Consider the following 24,449-nt stretch of genomic DNA (forward strand, 5'->3'; position numbering starts at 1 on the left):
TGGGTTTTGGCGACCCCTGGTGTGCAGTGACATCTTGTTTTGGTTTTGGGTTTGTTTTGTAGTGTTCTTGGGGTTCGCCCCTCCTGCCACTGGTAAGTCCCAGCCCCGTCGGTTTATCCATTTATGTTGGAAGTCTTTTATTTATTTTTATTCACAAAATAAACAATTTGTACCACGCAGAACTGCCTCTTGCTCTCCTTGCAGCACGAACCTTGCTTACCTTAAATTTAAAAACTTTTCCCTGGGACAAATCCAGGGTGGCGTTGTCTGGCAAATTTTAAATATTCCAATTACCACGTGTTGCCACACCAAGATCATAGTTTTTCAAACTCTCATGCAACGTAATATGGTAACACACACACACACTCAAAACATTTTGTAATGCAGACCAACTTTTAATCACTGCAAAAGCACTGTACATTTGTTAAAGTGCCAATTTAAACAGCAACATTTCCAACAGACTGTTGTTTTCTTTTTTCTTTAGTATGCTTAAATCCAAATGTTTAAGTTTACCAGACCGAATTTTGTGCTAATCTTATTAAATATGATGCATCTGCTTGTGATCAGGTTTCATAGATCATTTTGTATTACACGTTTTATATTTTCATCAGATTTGTGAGTGAAATCAATAAGGGATTAGAAATTGTATTTTTACTTTCGGTTCAGATCAGTCACGTGTTTTACGGGAAATGCTTGGCCAAGCCCTGGCTTTCCATATCAAAGTATTCTGAGTGTGAATGTTTGCTTGTGGCGTATTTCTTTATAAGTTTAATGTATATTATTTTGGACAATCGAATGAGCTCCAGTACATTTTAAATAAATCTGCCTTTGACAGGTCAGTACAAGTAGTTTGCTAAATTAGGTAATATAAGAAAATGTTTTTACGATACAGAACAGATTAAAATCACCATCTTTGTTGCAGTGCCAATTTACTCATTGGCTGCCATAGACGGCACGAGACGTTCAGTCCATGTAGCATTGGCCCCTAGCGGTGCGAGAGCCCTATTGTAACTCAAAGGATTATTATTATTATTATTATTATTATGTACAGTATTTGCGTCTCATTTGAAAGTGCAAATGCTGTTTTTCCCATGTCGTGCTTGATATCCAATGCAAACATATTATTGCTGCAGAAACGGCAAGGCATTTTGCCATTTAAAAAAAATAAAAAGTGATATACGTGTGAAGACAACGTGTGCGCGTGTCTGCTCCTGCTTTGTAGGCGCGCCTGCCTGTACAGGAAATTTCTTTGAACAGGCTATACCACACAGGAGGGGTAAACGACAACACAGACGACGGAGGCGGGCTGCAGCCAGACTCTTTTGGAGCGTGGGTGAGCGAGGTAACTCAAACCAGCCGAAGTTTGTTTGAACACGTTGGGAACAACAGCACAGACGACGTGCCTCGCAACTAAATCGACATTTTTCGACGCACCAAGACTTGGGTAAAAGGTTTTCAACTATTTTTAAACGATTTCAAATCATTTCCGTAGCCGTCAAGGAAATATGACGTGCTTGTTGATAGTTTACGTTAGACACTTTTTTTGACTTTTGGAGTAGTAGACATTCCACAGTTGTGTAAACTGTCGTGGTCGTCATTGTTTTTTTACTCCACTATGAATGAATGAATGAATATTGCAGACTGTTGTAAATTTAGGATACAAACCTTATTTTTCTCTGATCCGGTAGATACCATTACTTTTATGCTGTCATTGCAAATTTGAGCCAGTAGATGGCAGTAAATGAAAGCTAAATCATGTAATGAGAGAATTATGACTCAGTGTGAAAGAAATTTAAGAACATTGAGGTATCTTAAAAAAAAAAAAAAAAAAACATTGAGGTATCTAAAATTCATTTGGGTCGTTTCCGCGCCAATATTTATCATCTTGTATTTTATAGGTTTTTGTTTTGTGTAATATACATAATTACCGCAAAAACTTTGTAGCCAACGTTATGCACGTACACTCGTACTCATTCAACTGAATGGTAAAAAGTCTCAAAATATATATTATAAATAAATTTAGGAATGAATACGATCTGAATGAAACTAAACTAAATTAAAATGAATACGAACAGAAATACACGTTATTTAATGCCCCAAGTACAGTAACACTCAAAGTTTTCATTTTATATATGTGTGTATTAGGGCTGGGCAATACAGTCTTAAGCATGTATCACGGTAACCTCGGTTTACCTCGATAACGATAAATGACGATAAATTCGACCAGGCGGACTGTTATATAATTTGAAAATCTGAACCAATGCATGAAATACAGATTAACCGTTTCTTGATGATTTAATTACCAGCTTTCAACTATATTTAACAATTGCACATTTATAACAGCTTTTATGGCTTGAACAATGTACAATTTCATAATCAATATGCCTGTGCAAACATGTCATTGTAACACAAATGACTTACAGCTTGAACAGTACACTTCAAAAAGACAACTCATTGTTAATGTCTGCTGTGACATAATTACTCTACACAAGTGTTTACTTGAAGGTTTCAGGGTTTTTTTCCCCCGTGCATTTTTCAATACATGCAAGCACACATGAACACCCACACAGACACATACACATGAAAGCTATATTGATCTTCTGCAAATGAAACATTTAAGATTTTATGATGGCAGTAATGACACAGAATTAAGCACATACAGAAAAATAGCTGGGTCCATTAAACGGTCATATTATAATTTTCACTGTTGGATTGTACTTTATGCTGAATGCTTTACCATCACAAAAGCTATCAGAGAAATCACACACAGACAGAGATACAAAATAATGCGACATACTAAATGCCAGATGCAGTCCATGCCAAATCCACTCATTAAGTTCAGCCGTTTTGCCAAGTTTAGAGCCGCTATCCGACTCCACGTTCATTTGTAGCGTTAACCGCCAAATCCACTCATTAAGTTCAGCCGTTTTGCCAAGTTTAGAGCCGCTATCCGACTCCACGTTCATTTGTAGCGTTAACCGCTAGAGTTAGCCACTAGCGTTAGCCTGTGCCCTGGCTACCAGTAGAAAGCATTGAAAGCACCCTCTCCGGAAATTGTGAGAACAAGGGAGGACAGCGGGTGAAAGCCCGTCTGGATGCCGCTAAGAGTTTACTTAATGTCAGGTGAAAGTTTGGTGAACCTCCCCGTAAGCCACACTTCATCACGTTTGCTTGTAGCGTTAGCCGCTAACGTTAGCCTACCAGGCTTCTGTTTGTTTGGCTTTCTGATAACCACGTGACTCCATACGTAAGCACCCTGACTGCTTTCTTAAAGGGGAATGAACATAGCCGAATAACACAGAGTCAAAGTGGGATGAAAAGACTATATTTTCTTGTTTTATTAAATTACCTAATTTACCGACATGGTCAAAATTACGTCGGTCATCATGAAGAATTTCGGTAACGGTAAATTTTCGGTTTACCGCCCTGCTCTAGTGTGTATATGTATGCTATTTAACTCATTGCATGCCATTGACGGCGATAGGCGTCCAAGTCATTTAAACTGGGAGGATTGGTTGTGAATGCTCATGTTTCAGTGCCATTGATGACACTCGAGCCCCTTTCCGTTTTGACTGGGAGGGGAGAACGACTGTTCGTCAAAATGGATTGGACGTCCATCACTGTCAATGGCAGCCCGAAAGTTAAAGGAGTGCTCTGTAGCATAAAACAAAAATAAATAAATAAAATAAATCAGGCAAGAAAGGGGGAACTGGGATTTTAAAACATCTAAATATATTGTCAGTATATTTTAAACTCTACCATAATTACCCAGTTGTTTATGGAAATATCCACTCGAGTATCAGTTCTGTCATAATTTGCATTCCCCAGCCTGACATTCATTACCATGAAGATTGTAGACTTTGGCCAGATGAAATCATGGGGTTGCATTGAACATTTTGTTGTTTAAATAAACCATATTTAATTATTTCGATTTATATGTCAATTTTACAGTGACGTTCAACCTGGAGCGACGAGTGAAAAACTCGGATGAAGAACGCTGTGCCTCTTAGAGAAATATGTAAGCAAGACAGTCTCCCTCTCTTTTCCTAAAATTAATGTCATGCGATAGTCCCTCATTTATTGATCATTTTTACAAGAGGTGGTAATGAATAATTCGGCTGTGTAGAGGGTTGGTTCTATTTAAAAGGCTTATAGAGCCACAAACAATATAACCGATATATTTTTTGCTGGGTAAATTGAAGCTGGCATTCATTTTCAACATTACCTGTCTGCATTAGAAAAATCTTTAAATGTCTAATTGTCCATTGAAATACCCTTTTCATTATGAAAACTTTCCGAAAATATAAAACCAAAATCAATATTCTTAGCAATGGCACAGGTTTGCATCAGGATGGTAGGGACATAACACTACCAACTTTTCAGGATGCTCAAATTGTGCCCACCAATTTTTAAGCCACCTTATTTTCATTATACAATGAGTTGGGTTTAATGGGTAATTTTGATTGTCTTCCCATATGTTATCATACATTGTAATATTTTTTGTGTGCTATGACAATAGAAGGAAATCTGATCTGATCTGATAAGGATAGAATAGACCCTACCATTATTAAGTGAATTATTTTAATTATGTTCAGACTTAAATTGATCCCTTTTCACTTGCCGAATGTACCGGTCCATTTTTTTCTCCCCTGAAAAACGCACGTTTGATTGGCTCGTGACTTGACACCCCGCCCCTGCCACAAAGACACTCGCACACTCACACAACCTAGCCGACAGAAATACAACATGCCGCCTCTTCCACCCCTTTTGAAGAGGAGGGATATTAGAAGTTTTTTTTGGGGCCAGCACAAGCGACTGTAAGTAATATAAAAAGACATCAATGTTGTTGAGGTGGGGAAAACACCACTAATTTTGCTACTAAAACTCCGACCTGCATCAGAGTTGGAATAGCATTAATCTGTTTGAACTTGATAACCTGCAAAATTACTGTGGTCAGGCAAGCCTCCACAAGGAACAACGAAGTCAAGCTAGCCGACCCTCATTTTGGATAAATTTTTTTTGCATTATGTGCATTACTGCAATGCAACACTGACATGAACATGAACTGACATTGGGGAAAAAAAAAAAAGTGAAATTAAATCACACATCAGTATTTCATGAGAGTATTTTAGAGGCCTCATATGTAGATCGGTCCTTGGATATCTCAGAATTTTTTCTCAATGATATTTTTCCTAAATCACGTTTATGTTACAATAATTTTGTTTGAGTCTAGGGGTGCTCCATTGTCCCCAGAAGTGGACTCATTCTTGAATAGCTCCCTGTTTTTTTAATAAAGTAACTTGCACTTCAAAATGTTTTAGTAGTTTTTGAAAAGGGTTTGAATCGAATGCTGTATCACGTGAACCAATACACATAAGAGTTAGTATAAGTCAATACAGATTTATTTTGCTCTGATCATTTCGCCATCAATTAATTAGGTTCATATTACCTAATGTGGCCCTCACGCCCGTTCAAATAATCTGTTTTGTGTTATTAATGTCCCCAGCAAAAAATGTACATGCAGGTTATGCTGTTATATCGTCCCTACCAATATTGAGACCAAACCTACGCCCTTGATTCTTAGGTTTCCGAGCGTGTTTTTTCAAGTTAAATCCTGTGACGTGTGTCAGCAGAAGCTTTAGGTTATGCAGTACCCCGGGTGGTAGGCTGATGGCAGTTATGTCTTCCTTGGACATTTTCTTTTATGATCTTGAATTTTCTAAAATTTGAAGGAGAAAATTTGGATTAAATTTTCAATTCTATAAGGATTTCTAATATCATTGCGGTTTTACACTGTGTGTCCAAAGCACAATTAGAAAAGTTGAAAATCAAATTTTTCAATTTTTTTGCCTTAAATGTTTGGTGTTGTTGGAATACAACACATACTGTTACACTCTCGCGCCCCAAAATCAAGTGTAATCACTAATCATTTGAAATGCTAAAACTTTGCTGATTTGTTACGCTGGTATTGATTAAAATACTGTAATTCGGGGATTCAATGGCACAACAATTACTTTGTTTAACTTGAGCATTATTGGAGATAAAAATGTTCAAACTCTTACAGTTGTAGAAAAAGATAATTCTAATTGACAGAACAAGTAAGTAAGATCAGTTCCTCAAACCTCAGGTATTCCAAAGGTTCAAGAATGTTAATAAATTTGTTGTCAATATATTTAAAATTATTAATACTGCTAAGAAATATATAGCAAACATAGTCCGTAAAAGCGGCAAATGTCCATCTGCTAATCTGATCAACCTATCAGAAAGCAAGCCTGAAATGAATGTCATTTATGGGAATTTCTTCTGTTTCTCTTATTTCAGCACCTGAAACGTGCAGTGTTTCTTGCATTGTGAGGCCATTCAACGCTAGTAGGTGTGGTCATTATTCAAGATAATGATACTGCACATTGTACTGTGAGAACTTATTGATGTCACAGAAAAGTATGGGAATGATTGAATTGTGCTAACATCTACAATGAAGATGTTGATTCACCCTGATTTCACCAAATTCTTCACAGCTTTTCCATCACTTTGAGCAGAGAGGATGGACTCAGTGCTTGGAAAGGCACAGGCATCTGTGAGGGAAGAGCAGGATAAGAGAGGTGGCAGTAATCCAGGAGGGTTTTCTCTTGAAAAGCTGTGGGAGATTGTGAAACGTGTCGTCAAAGCATCCCTCACCGGCGCATGTTACGGAGCCATTTTTGGCGCTGGTGTGGGTGCCATTGCGGCCCCAATCGGGGGGATTAAATGTTTGGGTGTGGGATCAGCCGTGGGTGGATTTGTTGGCGGCGTGAAAGGTGGTGTTGCTGGTATTGAGGCCAGGAGTGAGGATGAGGCTGAACGCAACGCTCGTGAGGAAGTCATTAAGGTCGGAGTTTCCATTATGAAAACAGCTAAAGCTGTGTTTGCTTATGTAGATTTAACACCAGAATGCACAGCAGAGGCCAAGTCGACCTTTCCCAAGGCAAATACTCATGTTCAAGAATACTCTTGGACTTTGAGTGGCAGGGGAAAATTTTAGCCGGTTCCGGCATCTCTTGATTATGGCCTCCCTGTGTTCCGGGACTTATTTTGGCAGATTTAGCACCTCTCGTGCAAAGAAAATAATAATAATATAAAAACGTTTTTAAAAAATATATTCTAATAGCCCCGAATGGAGGGAAAAAAGGAGAGGAGTCGTTGATGGCTTTCTCCACTTTATTGTGGCAACAATAAGAAAACAATAAACAAAATAATAGCGGACTGCCGCCACATTCGACCGCGAACTTTTGCTTCTCGCTCATCTCCCCTTCGCCTCCTACTACACACAGCTCTCCAGTCCCAGCTTCTCTTAAACGGATCGTGCATAGTGTCTTGTTATGAGATGTGACATATTTATGTCACACTGCTGTTGTCATAGTGTGCACTTCCTGTGGGCGTGGTATTACAGTATAAAAAGGAATCTCTGTTATGTCTCTGATATACAGTATATGATGAGAAGGACACTGAATAAAGAAGTGTTGTTCCATTCAAGTCTCGGCCTTACATGTACTTAGATCAGGGTAGTACATAACAAAAGTCAACAAATCACGCCCCTGACATTAAAGGGGAAAAAAAAAAACTTGAAATTTGCAGCATCTTGGAAGCAAGCAGCCAGGATCAAACGTTATTTCAACATGCCAAAAAGACAGTTGCATTTACTGTCTTTTTTCAAAAAGAAGGAAGATGGTTCAAAACGAGTCAGAAAAGCACGTAGAAAAGAAAGAAAAAAAGAAAAGGCCCACAGCATAGCAAGTGGGCATTTGTGTTTTGTTTTCCGCACCATTTTCTGCATATTGTAATGTCCTCAACTGTGTTCGGGCTTGTGAAGGGGTCATCGGACAGCAGAGCGGTGACGTAGCGGGAAGTGAGAAAAGTACGGCGTGAGAGCGAAGTTGGTGTCGCATGTTGCAGCAGTCCGCTGTTATTTTTGTTATTTGTTATTTAACTGTTGCCAAAATAAAGTGAAGGAAGCCATCATTCACTCCTCTCCTTTCTATTTCCCCATTTGGGCTATTACAATATGTCCCGGGACGTGTCCCCGTCCCATCATCCCTGCGCTCTCATATGTACTTTGCGTTCCGGCACCTTATTATTTACAAATTAAGCACCGTCTAGTGGTAATACGTTGATGACAGTGCAAGCACAAAAGACCTGTTAAAATAGCTTGGAAAAAGGAGTACCGGTACATGTATTCACACATGTGATGGTATAGGGCACGCTATTTGTTAGCGTCTGCAAATGCGGAAGCAAGAATGGACCTTGTAGATATATATTTCCGTATATCCACATAACCATATATTTAACCAGCCATATAACCTTTTTCAATATTCAGTCACTCTTCGTTCTCATAACAGTGTATTTTATCAACTGGGCGAACATCTGCTCTTAGTACTACTTTGTGCTAATCAAGGTCGTGCAGGGAGTTCACATTTCCCTTAGTTAAAAGCCTGTTATGTCTGTCCACCGTTTTATCTATGAGGCAGCACTTGGTCACCTCCGGGATTTCTTCACTGTAATATAGACGGTATGATCTCCAGGGTCGAGAGACTTCTACTCGAGACGCCTCAGTAGATTCTCCTGGCGAGCCAGCATCTTTCCTCAAAAAAGATGTACACTTGGTATTTTCTTATTGTTCCTGAATGGTGTGTCGTCATCTCCTGTTCGTTAAGAGAATTAAAGAACCTGTAAAAAGGATAAATCGTCTTTCTTTTCCTTCAAGGAGACTACAAGCGGGGGATGAGTACGAGGGTTTATTAACTACAAACAAAACAACAACAAGCGATCGCTGAAAAGTAGAAACAAAAAAAGGGGTCCGTGACAGCAGGTCGACGGGGCTGCATAATACACACTCGAGGGTAAGCTAAGATTGCCTGGCACGGCCAGAGTGTTCTCCTTGTATTTTTCAAACACTGGGAGAAGTCTGGGACCCAGCCCATTAACGGCCTCTCGAGCAGGTACAAAATCAATCGACAAATCAGATTCGTTTATTTGCGTGACGTGTTCTTAACGAGCAACGTCACTCTTGCGCATCAAAAGTCGTCTCCACAACAAAACAGATGGTGAACAGGAGAGCCGAGAATATGTTCCAATCCACGGTAAAATCAGTTTTAAATTACCAAAAACACATCGACATGAGTCATTGACTCTGTCTAGCGCTAGCCATGTTGAATGAACTCCGCTCTCGTATGTTTACTTCCGCGCGCAAGTCCCTCGTCCTGCAGTCGTCGTTTTACTAACGTCATGTCTGCCCGTCGCTGATTGGTCCACTCCGCTGTCTGTTTGCTGTGGCTTGCTCCGCCCTGGAAATTGTATCCGCTGAATGGTGGCCAGACTCAATAGCTGGAACAGCGGTGAGTCTGGTGTACCAGGCAAAAGCTAAGACGATAGGAAGAAATAAGGCAAAATAAAACACTCAAATACTTGCACACGGTAGAGATTTACAAACAAGAGCAGCACACGAACAAAAAAAAAAAACCCAAAGCAGGGGCGTAACAAGCAAATGTAGTGACATCATAGTATGAGATGTCAAATGGCGATCAGCAAGACAATATCTCGGCAGCCGTCTTTTAGATCACCCATGTTTAAATGCCGTGTTGTTGAGCCGGATGCAGGTGCGACGTCGGGAACGCCCCCACAACCAGCAACAGAACGTGAGACTATTTTCGATTATGCTAGTATATACTTTCTTCACCTCAGTAAATAGAATAATCATTAACATACGGCATTATGTTGTTTTTTTTTTTTTTTCCTGATTATGTCTTTATGCTGGTCCATCAAAACAAATCTTTTCCTAAAACCATTCAGGTGAACGAAGTTTGAGTTTTCCTTTGTTGTATTGATTAAGATGTTAACTTTATTGTTACGATCAAGTCATTCTCTAGATTATTTTACAACTACGTGGGATTTGCTCAAGACTGTATTCAAATTGCCTAATTTTTGTAATGAATTGTACTATATTACAAAATATCAAATAAATTCTTTTTGGATGAATGGTCAATGGAGTTACACTTGCAAAGCACCTTTCCACCTTTAAGGCCCTCAAAGCACTTTACACTGTATCCTCACCAACCGACTGGTAACGCAGCACCAGGAGAAATACATGAGGATCAGTATCTTGTTGAAGGATATTTAGATGAGTTTATTGGGGGGGGGGAAATTAAACCCACAACCTCTGGGTTGGGGGACAACTACACTACCACTGAGCTACACCATCCCCTTAAAAGTTGAAGACATCTGGACCTCTCACCGCTTATCCTCACAAGGGCTGCAGTGCTACTGGAGCCTATTCCAGCTAACTATGAAAAGTAAGCAGGGTACACCCGCAATCAGTTTCCAGCCAATCACAGGGCCCAAGGGCACGGACAACCATTCACACACACTCATACCCAGGGACAGTTTGTAGTGTTCAGTCAGCCTACCGACCATATTTTAGTGATGTGGGAGGAAACCAGAGTACCCTGAAAAACCCACCCAGGCACGGTAATAGGATGCAAACTCCACACAGGGAAGACTGGAGCCCGACATTTGAACTCTTGGTCTCAGAAATGTGAGGCGGACGTACAAACCACACTTCCACCGTGCTGCAAATTCCTTTTTGTTAAAAGATATTAGCATCCAAATTAGTATTGCTGGTCACCCCCCCGTCTCAAATTAGGGTTGTATTAAATTCAAAAGGCATTCCATTCAGTCAAACAACTTTTGTTTGACATAATGAGCAGTCATGATGTAATTTTAAGGCGAAAGAGGACTGCGATTTAAATTTCCAATAAATTATTCATTTCTATTTATGAACCAGAATTATCAATGTGTTAAATTTGGCAGTCGCGCTTCTCTACTTGTCAAGTTTTCTCTATAGATCATGGGTGAGCAAACCACTCCTTAAAGGCCCGCAGTGGGTCCTTGTCCTTGTTCCAACCAATCTAAAGCAGCACCGACAGTTAAACCAATGAGGCTTCTTCAGAAACAAGAAGTACCTGCCTGCAATCAAGTGATTGCAGTTTCTGATTTATTATGTATAGAGTTGTCTGATAATGACCTTTTAACCATTAACCGATAGCCCGATGTTGTCCAACTCCCAAAAAACTATACCGATATATTCAATTCAATTTCAATTCAATTTATTCACACACACATTCATATTTACAAAGTGTACATCTAATCACAGTGCTGAGCCAAGATTATGTGTGAGTCAGGTCTCCTTAAGAAGCTACTAAAAGCTTATAGTCAGGAGCCTGCATACATCAAGACAATCACAAGAAACATTATCAGATCATTATCAGATGAGCCGAAGGGTGAGTTGCAGTTTTTTACAGTGTTCTCATCCAAAAACATACTAATGTACAGTAACTCGATATATACACACGCCCACCCACACACACTCAGAGAAAAATAAATACTTCCCTAGAAGACAATTTATAACCTAAGTATGTTGGAATTGTTATATTTACTGATCAGAATACTTTTTAGCATCGTTTTAAAGGTGGAGATGGATTTCAACACTTAGATTTTCGTCGAGCTCATTCCAAATCTGTGGGCCTCTAGTTGCAATGCTCAGGCTTGTGCTAACAAGTCTTTCTTTTTTCCACTGATGAGGTCTTTGTTTCTGGTGTTATGAGTATGGAGAGGAGTCCAGACTGGAATGAGCTCAGACAGTCTGCTATTCATATTATTTTCAATTTGGAACATTGTACATGCGTTATGAAATGTGTTCAAATCAGTGAGTCGGAGAAGGCGTAAACTATAAAACAAGGAGTAGGTGGGAGCATTGAGATTAGCCCAGGACATGGCCCGTACCATCTTTTGTAGAGTTTCTAATTTCGTTAGCTGACTGGGGAACGCGTTGCACCATATTATGTTACAGTAGTTGATATGGGGCTCAAACAAGGTAAGAAGTGCGGTTAAAGGGAGATGGTGTCTTATTTTGAAGAATAGTCCAACATATTTGGATAGTGTAGATATAAGGTGTTCTATATGGCATTTGAAGTTGAGAGACTTATCAATGAAGACTCCAAGGAACTTTGTGGAATATGCAGTCATGCACTTTACATATTATTGCTAATTCTATTGTGATGACCCACTGGAATCTTTAATAATGTCACAACTTCAAGGTTTTACAAATAAACATTGTATGAAAAATACCACAACTTCAACTGACGTTATAGAAAAAGTGCCAAAATAATGCTCCATATAAATAAAATAAATTGAAATGAGCCAAAATATCTGTAATTAAATAAAAGGAATAATTCGCAAATGATGTTTACACTAGAAACTCCAAAGAGCCACTAGGACAGACATGTCCAAAGTGCGGCCCGGGGCCAAATGCGGCCCGTGGTCAAATTTCATCTGGCCCCCAGCCTCTGTCATAAAGTCAATAACATCTGGCCCGCACACAGACTTAATAAATTGGTCAGCAGTACTACTACCAGCATATGAAGTAGCTTACACACTAAATGCTGCTCCTCATTTACCCACTAAAAGGCAGCAGCACTCTAAGCAACATAACCCCATGTGACCCTTTACTCCCAATTTTCTAAAATGGTGACAATAAACAAGAAAGTTGACTGCGACGTCAGACGCTTCAAGGATAGGTGGAAATTGGACTATTTCTTCACTAAAATATGCAACAACTTTGTCTGCCTCATTTGCAACGAGACAGTCGCTGTTTTTAAAGAGTTCAATGTGAAGCGATATTACCAAACAAGACATGCTGACATGTACGACAAGATTACAGGGAAGATACGTAGCGAGAAATTGAGGCTAGGTTAATTTTACAGCAGCAGTATTTCGCAAGAGCCCGAGAGTCGAAAGAGAACGCCACAAAGGCTAGTTGCGAGATTGATGAAATTATTAATTAGAAAATATAATAAAGCAAATGTGACGCACAGAATGGCTTGCTAAAATTTGCTTTAATATATTGTTCTATGTGAAGGACGTCAGCCAAAGTCGGCCCCCACATTTTTACCTAACACAATTTGGCCCCCTTTGCAAAAAGTTTGGACACCCCTGCACTAGGGGGTGAAAAACCATTACAAATAAAAGCAGACATTCTCAATAATCATAGGACATGCCAAAGCAATGACAATTCCAAAGTTGCATTTTGCTGGGCTTTTGTACATTTTTTTTAGTTATGTGTTTTATTACTTTTATTTACTTTCTTTCTGGTGACTCGGTAGTGATATGTGATAAGTTTATAATTCATTATTTTTTCATTTATAGTTCAATTTAAATGTGCACCATGAGTGATTAGGGTCTTTTCTTGGCTTAAAAAATCTCAAGAAATTTGGCTGTGACTATTTGCATTTCAACGACTTGAAACCCAGTTAACATCCTGGTGTAAAATGTTGTTATTTCTAGCTACAACAGTGCTGTTTTCTCATTGGTCAATCACAGCTGGTCTGCTGACAACAATACACTTGTCACTCCAAGTTCTCCAAGTTGAACTTAACCCTTTAACACCGAACGTGTCGGCAGCGACGCGTTTACGCATATCGTCTTTGAAGCTCCGTCACGCTGTAATTACGTCACCCACGTGCCGCTGGTTGGTCTCATTTGAAAGTGGGGAAGTTGATGTCCACACCAGTTTTTATTTGAAGTCAATCGACCAAGAAAAACGGGAGATAATGTCATTTGAGATTTATAGTTTTATTGCACTCATAAATAGGCATTCAAACGCTGCATGGACCATGTATCTGTAACAAAAAGCAGGTTAGATGCGCCCCTGGAATGCAGTGAATGGAGACTGGAGAAGTGCTTTGCTTTATCCACACAAAGTCATTTATTAAAAAAAAGTCAAGAGAAAAATAATTTAAAAAAAAAAAAAAAAGGGGCGCGTGGATCGTGGCTTGGACAGGCTATGTGTGTGGTTTGGACCAGCCCCCCCGGTCGGTCGGCACTGCTTTTGGGCACAGCACTGCAATCCAAAACACTTCAAACAAAAGTTCACGCAAGCAGGCTTTAGAGGCGCTCGAGGATTTAGCCCACAACTTCACACTGCGGCCACTTATGGATAGCCAGGAGCCACCCCAAAACCTTTTTAAAAAAACAGTTAAGAGCAGTCACTTAAAACAGTGTATAAAATGAAAACTTTTCGCTCACCCCCCTGCAAAAAAATGTGCCGTTCGTGCTTGCTGGCGCTTTTTTTTCTTTGCGGCCAGTCTGGGATTGTCTTTAAAGGCAGGGGGGGTTCAGGAGATCTCTCGTGCCATCGATCGATGTTGTGGCCGACGGTGGCGTGTGCGGGGGCGTTTTCACGTCGCGATGTGCACCTCCACCCCTGGCAGGTGCAGACAACAGTGGGTTAATCGGCGTTGTATTTGGCTGACCTGGGTTCGTTGCTCTCGTTTTGCGCGGCGTGATGTCAAGCTTTTTCCTCAATGTTGCGTGCGGGCCAGTCCTCCCTTCTCTTCCTTTCTCTCACTCGTGTCTTCTGGCTGAGGCGTATTTATGTCCCCTTCACATTCCTCCCCACCAATCCGCATCGCATGGCACTGATTGAGCGTGATCGGGAACACCTGGGGGGAAAGACTGCATACACGTTCGCCGGCCACGCCCACCCGCTCTCGGCTGTCAGCCCGCTGCCTCCATCGTTACATTTTCCTCCCCCCTTTTCGCGTGCTCATCCCGGGCACGCCAGACCATTACTCCCGGTACCGCGCTGGTATAATACCGCGGTTAGAGCGTTCTGGGTACCTCCGGGGGACTGCTGGTTCCACCCCTGCGTTGTGCTCCGGATCCTCCCGGGCAGCTGGAGGCTGTACCGGTGGGATAGGAATAACCCAACCGCATGGCCAAGGTGGCCGCTGTTGAATGCGTTGAGCACTGCCCTGCCTGCCCGGTAAAGGGTCGAGGGTAGGGCCGCCTGGTGGGAAGTCCCCTGGGCATGGCCTCAAGTTGTTGCGATTGATGGTTCGGCTAGGCCCTTCTTTACCCTCGAGCCGTATGGTAAAAACTGGACAACCCGGAAGCTGGGAGATCACCACAAAGGGTGTCGGGACCCATCGGGGGGCAATTTTCCCCCCAGCCCGACGACGGAAATTCCTTAGCAACACTCTCTCCCCTGGTAGCAAGGGCAGGCTGCGGGCGTGCCTGTTGTAGTTCTCCTGGTTCCTGTGGTTAGAGCGCTCGACGTTGTTACGTACCGTGGCATATGCTTGCAGGAGCGTTTGGTGATGCGCTTTGACCCACCCATCCAGGCTGTTCTCTTTCCGAGGTGGCACAACCCCATAGAGCATGTCCAATGGCAGCCGGGCGTGCCAACCATGGACTACATAATGGGGCGTCATCCCTGTGCTTGCGTGAGTAGTGTTGTTATATGCATGCACAAGGGCAGGTAAGTGAGTCGGCCACTGGGCTTGGTGTTGGATGCTTATCGTGTTCAGCATCGTGAGAAGCGTGCGATTGAACCTTTCACAGGCCCCATTGCCCTGTTGATGGTAGGGGGTCGTTCTCACCTTCCGGCAGCCATACATCTCGCAGAGCTGCTGCATGACGGCAGACTCAAATGCAGGTCCTTGGTCCGTGAGAATGCGCTCTGGGCAGCTGAACCGGTTAATGAGAGCACTCCAAAGGGCTTGTACCGTTGTGGCAGCGGTCTGATCTTTGGTGGGAACCGCCACTGCATAGCGAGAAAATAGGTCTGTGATGACAAGAATATACTGGTAAGCGTCTGCAGGCCTCCCAAGAGTCAAGTAATCTAGTGCCACAGTCTCAAAGGGGTAATTGGAGGAGATGGAACACAGAGGGGCCCTTGGCTGGCTCCAGTCTTTGCCACCACACACGTTGTGCACTCTGCTGTCCATGCCCTGGCGTCTTTACTCATACCCACCCAGAAGAATCTCCTCCTTAACAGCGACATCATCCTTACGCTACTTGGGTGGCCTGCGGCCTTGTGGTAATCCTCCCACAGTGCACGGGCCTGCAACTCTGGGATGACGATCTGGTTTGCCCAGGCTACAGTGTCCGGTTCGGTCACACGTCTCACCAATGTCCCACTGTACAGTTCTAAATGGGGCCATTCTCTGAGCAAGCCACGGAGCTGAGGGGACAAAGCAGAGTGATCAATGTTTGCAGGGGGCTCACCTCTTACTCTCCAAGCATGGAGAAGCTGTAAATCAGGATCTCTCCTCTGCTTCTCACCCCATGACTCGGATTCCGACGGCTCCGTGAGCATAGTCGTCACGGTGGTCTGCCCGATAGCCCCTGCAGTCTCCCCGGGTAGACGGGACAGGACGTCGGCATTCTGGTTCTTTGTCCCTGGACGGTACCGAATCTCGTATGAAAAATTGGCCAACTGAGCAGCCCACCGCTGTTCAGTTGCTCCCAACTTCGCCGTTTCCAGGTGAACCAAGGGATTGTTGTCGGTGAACACCATGACGTGGGCCCCCCATAGATAGTCTTTGAATTTCTCTGTAATAGCCCACTTTAATGCCAGCAGCTCCAACTTAAAAGAACTGTAATTTTAGTCATTGCGTTCGGCGGGGTGGAGGCTGCGGCTGGCATATGCAATGACCCTCTCTTTCCCGTCTTGGACTTGAGCCAGGACAGCCCCAAGGCCATCCAAGCTCGCATCTGTATACAACCGGAATGGGAGGTGGAAATCTGCGTAGCCGAGGATGGGGGCGCTGAGGAGGGCCCGTTTCAATTTGTCGAAAGCCTCCTGGCACTGGGTGGTCCAATCGATGGGGGCTGAGGGCCTGTTGGCTTGGCCCTGGAGTAACCGGTGGAGGGGGGTGGCAACCTTGGAAAACCCTTGAATAAAACGGCTATAATAGCCGGCAAAACCAAGAAAAGACCGCACTTGCTTGACGGTTGATGGCAGAGCCCAGTCCCGGACCACTGCTGCCTTTTCTGGGTCAGTTGCCACCCCCTCACGGCTAACGATATGCCCTAGATAGGTCACCTTCTTCTGGAACAGGCGGCACTTGCGTGGTTGCAACTTCAAACAGTGCTCATTCAAGCGGCCGAACACCTGTTCCAGATGCTGTAGGTGGGCAGAAAAGTCAGGCGAGTAGACAATTATGTCATCAAGATAGATTAGCAGATGCTCATACACCTGGTTCCCTAAGCAGCGTTGCATGAGCCTCTGGAATGTTGCCAGGGCATTACAGAGGCCAAATGGCATTCTATCGAACTGGTAGAGGCCAAATGGCGTGGTAAAGGCAGTCTTCTCTTGATCTTCCGGCGCCACCTCCACCTGCCAGTAACCACAAGCCAAATCGAGCGTTGAATACCACTCAGCCTTCGAGAGGCTGGTCAGTGACTCTTCAATGCGTGGCAGAGGAAAGGAGTCTTTGTGGGTAACGGCGTTGAGCTTGCGGTAGTCCACGCAGAATCTCCAGGATCCATCCTTTTTCCTGGCGAGCACCACCGGGGCAGCCCACGGGCTCGAGCTTTCTCTGACCACGCCATTGTCCAGTGAAGGGGAAACGATACCGTCATCGCACACACCATATAACTGTTTGCATTAGTCTAACACATATATAGTCTAACACATACATATGGTACAGGTTTTCGTAGGCACCGTCTAACTGTTTGCATTAGGCTAACACACGTAATATAATTAATCAGGAAATGTGTATCATTTTCATATTTACGGTAGGACTACACTACTAATATAAAATAAATAGCACATCATAGTTTAATGAGAAGAAATAGAGATACACAATGCCGTCTTATCACAAGAGTGACGCACATACTCGGGGAATCTGCTCTCAGCAAAACTCCAAGGACAAAGCGTTTTGTCCTAAAACAAGCACCACCAGCCCGGACAGCAAAGTTGATAGCGGGCGTCCCAATCCGCGCACGAACCCAACCGCCCAAAACCGGCCACAGCGGGGGCGGCCCCAAAGCAACGCCCAGAAACGCCTTCGACGAGACCCGCGTCAGCAAAGACTTCAAAAAGACTGGACACTGAGATAAGACAGATTTTCTTCTGCTCGGAAACATGTAGCCTTGTTTTGGATCCAGAATTGTCCCTCCGTCGTCTGTTTTTGCCTTGTTTTTGACCATTGTCGACGAATAAATTGTCAACCTGTTTTCGGCGAGTGTTCTTCAAGCTTTTGAAACATGGAGTCAGTGTGCAAAGGGTTAACACAGGAACGCGCGAGTTTAGCTTCCTCCTGGCCTGGCTCCGCTCGGAGGGGTCGGGTGGCGGAGCACAGTTCCGTTCTGTTGCCGGCCTCCCCGTGCGCTCTGGGCTGGGAGGACTAAATTCCTTCACCAGCATACCCTGTAACAAAGCCCTTAATTCAGAATAAAGGTTAGGAGCTACGGGACGACACCGCTCTCTGATCGGTGGTGCCAGGCCAGTCGGGATCGGGTGAGTGATGATAGAAGTCCTCCCGAAGTCTTCGTCATGTGCAGCGAACACGTGCGACCATCTCCGCAGCAAAGCGTCCAGTCGTGCTTGCTGGTCCTCATTCAGGCCGTCTCCCTGTAGAGCCAGGGCTGGGTGGTCCTCACTATGGGCCTGCCCCGTATGTTGAACGCTCACCTCCATTGCATGGGGGCTGGTGCTGTGCAATGCGAGGGTCGTCCTCCCCCTTATCTCTTGCTGGGCAATTTGAGTCACCGTGGCCAAGGGGCGCCGCTGCGGTAGCTCTAGGGGGAAGGGGTTCGGATTGCAGACGCGCACAGGGACTGTACCGTTTCGTGTCCAGACCAGCGCCCTGGCCACCCGCCACTCTCGGTCATGCTGCGCCATATCTTCCACTAGCACCATACAATCAGCCAAGCCTGTGGCTTGCGGTACCTGGGCCCAGACGATGGTATCTGTGCCGGAGGGCAGCACCACTGGGGGTTGTCGTTGCAGTCTGGCCACTCCCTGCAATTCCACCTGCGTAGTGGAAGCTCCCACCCTCCGGCAGGCTAAGAAGGCTGCATCCCAGGACTTCCCTGCCGCAGGGGTGAAAAGGGATTTAAAAGCGGTGGCTCCTGGGTGACTACCCTGGCTAATCTTAGTCCAGCACTCGCCAATTACATTCATCCCCAAAAGTCCGAACTCCGTATTTATACATGTATCAGTAACAATGATAACCCCCTTTTTAACTTCAATTCCCCCAATTATAAAATCAAGCTCGGCATAGCCAACGACAGGGACAGCCCATTGGCTGCTCTTAAGTTCATCCACGATATCCGATCGGGGCCCTCTAGGAGTTAGTTTCCAAAGTGACGGTGGAAAAGTGCTTGACTAATGAGTGTAGCCTGCGAGCCGGTATCCAGAACGCATGGAATGACCTTACCCTGGATGGTCGTCACAATCTCGGGGGATCCTCCTAAGACGGCTAACCTTTCTGCGGGCGCTGTCAGGGGATCCTCCCGGTTCACTGGCCCTGTTGTGACCGGGAAGGCCGAAAATCCTGTTGTGAGCGGCGACGGGGGCAAAAGCGTTGAATATGCCCTGCTTCACCACAATCGCGGCAGATTGCCCGGCCCTGGCTGTCCCATTGATAGTAGGAGTGTCTGATAGGGGCTGATCCTGAGCGTGAACGATGGTGATTTCCAGATTGCGGGCGCCAGGGTGGTTGAGGGGCTGTAGCGGCTGTTGGGGTTGCAGCAAGTGGAGACTCCCTCAGCTGTTCCCGCAGCTCTTCTATCAAAGATTTACTCAGGTGTGTCACCTGCTCTTTTAGCTCCTGGCGCAGCTCGTTACGCAACTCCTCCTTCATCTGCTGCCAGTCTGGGGTTGGTGGTGGAGCTCCCTTGTGGCCAGGAGTGAAGACCGGGCACACCAACGCCTCTTCGGACCCACCGAGCTCTTGCTCCAGAGCCCTTGCCTCCCGACAAGCCTCCGCGAATGTGGTCGATGGATTCCTCCGGAGTTGCCTCTGTAGCTCCTGTTTCACTGGACCAGGCCTCAGGCCCAGGACAAACTGGGTTCGTAGCAGCTCGTCGTCATCCCCAGCTTCCAGCGGTTCCATGGTCCTCCACCGATGGTTCAATTCCCTCAGTCGAAGGGTGAACGCTATCAGTTCTTCACCAGGTTCTTGTTTGCAGTGGAAAAACTGTGCTCGAAGCTGGGCTAATGGCTGGGGCCCCCCATACAGTTTCTCCAACTCTGCCAGGATCTTTGCCCCCGTGTTACGGACTCCCACAGGTAATAGCAGCACTTCCCTCTTAGCTTCCCCCTCTAAAGCTCCCATTACAAAATCTACTTTTTGTTGTACATTTAGTCCTTGGGCTCGAATGCATGCCTCTATCTGTGCCCTCCATTCCCCAAATTTAGCAGCGTCACCGTTAAACCTCGGAACCCAGGGTGCCCCCATGAACCATGGCATCATTGCAGTCATTACTTGCGGCTGCCTAGCTTCATTCGCCTCCATACTGCTTTGTATTCAGGGGGTCTTGTAACAAAAAGCAGGTTAGATGCGCCCCTGGAATGCAGTGAATGGAGACTGGAGAAGGGCTTTGCTTTATCGACACAAAGTAATTTATTTAAAAAAAGTCAAGAGAAAAATAATAATAAAAAAAAAAAAAAGGGGTGCGTGGATCGTGGCTTGGACAGGCTATGTGTGTGGTTTGGACCCCCCCGGTCGGTCGGCACTGCTTTTGGGCACAGCACTGCAATCCAAAACACTTCAAACAAAAGTTCACGCAAGCAGGCTTTAGAGGCGCTCGAGGATTTAGCCCACAACTTCACACTGCGGCCACTTGTGGATAGCCAGGAGCCACCCCAAAAACTTTTTAAAAAAACAGTTAAGAGCAGTCACTTAAAACAGTGTATAAAATGAAAACTTTTTGCTCACCCCCCTGCAAAAAAAATGTGCCGTTCGTGCTTGCTGGCGCTTTTTTTTCTTTATGGCCAGTCTGGGATTGTCTTTAAAGGAAGGGGGGGTTCAGGAGATCTCTCGTGGCATCGATCGATGTTGTGGCCGACGGTGACGTGGGCGGTGGCGTTTTCACGTCGCGATGTGCACCTCCACCCCTGGCAGGTGCAGACAACAGTGGGTTAATCGGCGTTGTATTTGGCTGACCTGGGTTCGTTGCTCTCGTTTTGCGCGGCGTGATGTCAAGCTTTTTCCTTAATGTGGCGTGCGGGCCAGTCCTCCCTTCTCTTCCTTTCTCTCGCTCGTGTCTTCTGGCTGAGGCGTATTTATGTCCCCTTCACATTCCTCCCCACCAATCCGCATCGCATGGCACTGATTGAGCGTGATCGGGAACACCTGGGGGGAAAGACTGCATACACGTTCGCCGGCCACGCCCACCCGCTCTCGGCTGTCAGCCCGCTGCCTCCATCGTTACATATCTATCTCCATATTTCCATCATTTCTTGTCCTTTTTCAAAACCGAAAGCAGCACAAAAGACTACATATCCCAACAGCCGTTCTGATGTCAAGAAGGACGAACCGAATGTGATCATTTTTAATAAATTTCCGAACGAGGAGCCAACTAATGAAAGGGAGGCATGCGACGCAAGCAATGGCCGCTTGGTTTGAGTGAGCGACTTTGAAACGTGCAGAATGAATATAAAACTACATTTAGCGCAAGCTAATGCATTATTTCATTAACTCAAGGAAGAAGATGAGCCGTATTTGTCGTTGATTTCCTTGGATGAGTCGGCGTCTCGGCGAGTAGAAGTGACAGCAGCGCGCAAACGGCATAAGAGTAGGCTGTGTGACGTTGTGTGTGACGCAGCTCCGTGACCTGTTCAAGCTTTATTGAGTGCGCAAAAAAAAAAAAAAACTTTATTGGGTCGCATGCCTGAACATTTTGAATTGAACTGAACTACTTGTCAATATTTTTTTAAATACTTTTTTTCAATGTTATAAATATTTTTTCTTTACTATAATCTTTTCCATTTTTATGTAGATGCGTGTTCGAGAAGCTTGATTGCATGTAGGTATATACTTTTGATAAGGTGATGGGTACAACACCTAACTTCACAAAGAGATATCCTCCAAACCCTTTTTGTGTTAGATGATATATATGATTTTTTTCTCACTATTTTGCACTGTATAGACCCTACCCACGTGACGTCACAACTCCGCTCTCCTGACTGGTGCCGCCCACTTGTCCGTCAACACATCGTGTTGACCTGTTACGGCTACGTACATTCCTCCTATTTACGGCGTGTTTTTCTGCTCGTTAACATTAATAATCAAAATGGTGAAGGCGTGTGTGGCGGTCGGTTGCAATAACAGAGAAGATAGACGGAGAGACTTGAAGTTCTACCGGATTCCGAGAGACACGGAGAGGAGAGAGCGAGATGGGCTGCTGCATTTCGACGAGAAAACTGGGCTCCAAACGATTACCACAGATTATGTAGTAGTCATTTTATATCTGGTAAGATGCATTTAATATATATTTAGAGGGTTTTGGGCTGACAACCACAATTAAGATCATTGCTAGGCTAATCGCCGACAGCATACACGTAGGTATGTAGTGAGAGTGCTATCGCTAAACCATATAAACATTAAAAGCCCTAGCTCCATTGACAAATGACATGAAATACATTAGACTTGACAGTGGATGTTAGCAAGAACAAAACATTTTTAATTGAAAATTTCATAACTCACCTTCCCGAGCACGAGATTCCTGCCGAATTTTCGTGTACGAGGACCTGTTTCATCCAACCAGCAACGTAGCATTTATAAGCCTCCAAGCTCTTAAAGTTTTTCAAACTTTCGTGAGAATAGGCTGATTTTGTGTGGACAAGCTAGTTGTAAATATCAGGGTCAGGCAGAGACGGCGAAGGCAGCCGGTCAAAAATCATCGATTTAGGCATCAAATATGGATCTGGCGACTGTATAGAACGAAGCTTTTCCACATAACGCCTTTTATGCAACACATCCAGTGAGATTACGGCATCAGAAAGCACCGGGTCTTCCATGAAATGCATTTTAAATTCCTCGATCAATTGAAACCAATGCTAATACAGAGACAAAATGACGGACAAGTGGGCGGAACCATACAGCGAGCACGTGGTTTTGTGACGTCGGTGGGTAGGGTATATAGATGCCTCTTAATTGTACTTTGTGGTGACCCTTTGTTGACATAATTCACCCACCTTAATTGTGTGTCTGATTGGCCGAGCGCGTTACCGGCTGCGTCACAGTCACGTGACTAGACATTATAAAGAGCCGCGCGCGTTCCGGTTCAAGAGAGAGTTCACGAGAGTTACAGAGCTGGATACAGCAATTGAGCAATAAAGACTCTTAACAAGAAACCCGCTTCACTGGTGACCCCGACAGCCTCGCTGAAGTCTCCGAGGCATATTTGAACACTTTATTGCAATGGCGGACGCTAGCTTTTTCGAGCTGGCAACGTTCAACGAGTCTTCTGCGGCCGCGTGGTTCGCTAACGCGGAGGAGCAGTTCGTCCTCCGTGGTGTTTCCGACGACACCATGTGCTTCTACCACGTGGTGGCCGCGCTCCGGTACTCAACGGCGGTTAAAGCACAGCGCTTCGTGGTTTATCCGCCGAAGGGGGACAAGTATACGGGACTCAAGGCGCACCTCCTCAGACTTTTTGAACCGTCGTACAAATCGACTTCCGAGGCGCCCAGGGTGCCCGCCTCGAGAGCCCTGCTGCCCGAGGTTCCCGCCAAAGATGGCGGCACTTCCGCCCCGGTTCCTCGCAGCCGTGCTTCTGTCCCGGTACCCACGCCACCGCCGCGCGCTTCCGCTCTGGCACATCCCGACGCCGACGTTGCTGTCTCTCCTCCGGCCCCGCTCTCGCTCGCCTCGGCTCCGTCGCCGCTCTCCGTCGATGCCGCTGCGCCCGTCCCTGGCTTTCCCGGCTGCGGCGCCGTTGCGCCCGCCTGCGGCCTACTCGACGACGGTGCGCCCGCCTGCGGCCTACTCGATGACTGTGCGCCCGTCCCTGGCTTTCCCGGCTGCGGTGCCCTTGCGCCGGCCTGCGGCCTACTCGACGACGGTGCGCCCGCCTCGGGCCTACTCGACGACGCCCCGTCCGCCTGCGGCCTACTCGACGGTGTCCCGTCCGGCCCTGGTCCCCTCGACGGCGTCCCGTCCGGCCCTGGTTTTCTCGGCGACACTTCGCCCCACGACGTCATTGCTGCGCCTGCTTCTGGCCTTCCTAACGACGCCGCTCCAGCACCTGCGCCTCTGGAAGTCCCCGAGGTCGCCCCTCTCCCGGCGCCGCTGGACGCCGCTGCCTCTGACCTCGCTCCTGCGCCTCCGGGAGTCTCCGAGGTCAGTCCTCAGCCTACGCCGCTGGACATCGCCGCTAGCCTTGCTGCTGTGCCGGCGCCTCCGGAAGTCTCCGAGGTTGCACATCGGCCAGCGCCAGCGAACGTCGTCCCCGACGTCTCTCCTCGTCCGCCGCCTGTGGACAACGATGGCGTCGCTCCGGTTTCGGCGTTTCCCCCGCTCCTGCTACGACCGGTCGACTTGGTTCGTCTCGCCTGTCGCCCTTGTCCACAGCCGGGCGACTCCGACCGCCACGCCGGTCGCCCTTGTCTCCGGCCTCGA

At 45.5% G+C, this 24,449-nt stretch overlaps 1 long non-coding RNA gene across 3 annotated transcripts; it reads left to right on the plus strand.

Moving 5' to 3' along the window:
- Positions 1 to 697: 697 nt before the first annotated feature.
- LOC130904488 (uncharacterized) lies at positions 698 to 23,785 on the plus strand. Of its 3 annotated transcripts, none has more exons than XR_009060853.1 (5): positions 698 to 835; positions 1,223 to 1,444; positions 3,952 to 4,018; positions 6,322 to 6,373; positions 6,519 to 23,785. It is a non-coding gene; the product is annotated as an uncharacterized LOC130904488 (long non-coding RNA). The 3 variants fall into 3 exon arrangements; XR_009060854.1 differs by having other exon boundaries at positions 716 to 835; positions 1,258 to 1,444; XR_009060855.1 differs by having other exon boundaries at positions 728 to 835; positions 1,272 to 1,444.
- Positions 23,786 to 24,449: the final 664 nt, after the last annotated feature.

This window comes from Corythoichthys intestinalis, chromosome 16 (genome assembly GCF_030265065.1).
Source record: "Corythoichthys intestinalis isolate RoL2023-P3 chromosome 16, ASM3026506v1, whole genome shotgun sequence".
NCBI classification, from domain to species: Eukaryota; Metazoa; Chordata; class Actinopteri; order Syngnathiformes; family Syngnathidae; genus Corythoichthys; species Corythoichthys intestinalis.